At 34.4% G+C, this 1,154-nt stretch overlaps 1 non-coding gene across 1 annotated transcript; it reads right to left on the bottom strand.

Moving 5' to 3' along the window:
* Positions 1 to 469: 469 nt before the first annotated feature.
* Positions 470 to 576, bottom strand: LOC124231494 (U6 spliceosomal RNA). Its single transcript, XR_006886571.1, has one exon. It is a non-coding gene; the product is annotated as a U6 spliceosomal RNA (small nuclear RNA).
* Between the last annotated feature and the right edge of the window lie 578 nt (positions 577 to 1,154).

The raw sequence follows: 1,154 nt of genomic DNA, 5'->3' as shown, positions 1-1,154 counted from the left end.
ATTCCGGCCATTCTAATAAGTGTGTAATGGTATCTAACTGTTGTCTTAATTTGCAATTCCCTGAGGACATATGATGTTGAACATCTTTTCATGAGCTTTCTTGCCATCTGCATATCTTCTTTGGTGAGGCATCTGTTAAGATCTCTTGCTTATTTTTAAATTGGGTTGTTATTTTCTTATTATTGAGTTTTAAGTGTTCTCTTTGTACATTTTGGATACCAGTTCTTTATCCCAGATGTGCTTTGCAAAGATTTTCTCCCATTCTCTGGCTTGTCTTTTCATTGTCTTAACATACTTATTTCTGTTTTTTTCCCAAGTAATTTTATTGGGATTATAATGGTTTATAACATTGTGTAATTTTGGGTGTACATTATTGTTTATCAACTCCTGAAAACATTTCATCATGCTTATCCCCAGTGGTCTAATTTTTATCCATCACCATACATATATCCCCCTTTATCCCTTTCGCAGAAATATGGAATGCTTCACGAATTTGTGTGTCATTCTCGTGCAGAGGTCATTCTAATCTTCTCTGTATTGTTCCAATTTTAGTATATGTGCTGCTGAAACGAGCACAACATACTTTTTTTTAAATTCTCTAATATCTTCTTTAACCTTGATGTAATCCTCTTGCTCTTTTTCAGGTTTGTTTTGTTTATTCTAACTTCATGAGCCAAATGTTTATTAACTTAATTTCTTTGTTTTTGTTTGAACATGAAAATATGCACACTTCTGTACTTTTTTCTTGGTACACTGTTGGCTGAATACCATCTTTTTAAAATAACTAGGGTTTTAAAAATAATGATGAAAAGTGATAGATACATGGAAATATAAAAAATAGTAAAGTAGGCTAAAAAATGAAAAGCAGACATGTGCTACATGATGAATAGTTATTATAATTAAATGAGAGAGGATTTCTGCTTCTGGCTATGATGCAGTGACTTGAAATAGATTGATACTCCCCGAAGACTGACCAGAGAAACTGAATAAAATACAAGGTTCCATCTGTTTGGAGAGCACAGAGAGCTGTTGAGTGAACAGGACTCTGGGGGCCAAGACTCTGGAGAAAGGGAGATGCAGATTGGTGAGTAGACATTCTAGAGCTTCTCTGCCTTCAGAGAATCTGTCAATTTTCAGCACCAATCCAGGCAGAA

Source organism: Equus quagga, chromosome 1 (assembly GCF_021613505.1).
Source record: "Equus quagga isolate Etosha38 chromosome 1, UCLA_HA_Equagga_1.0, whole genome shotgun sequence".
NCBI classification, from domain to species: Eukaryota; Metazoa; Chordata; class Mammalia; order Perissodactyla; family Equidae; genus Equus; species Equus quagga.
This window is presented reverse-complemented; position numbering and strand designations above follow the sequence as displayed.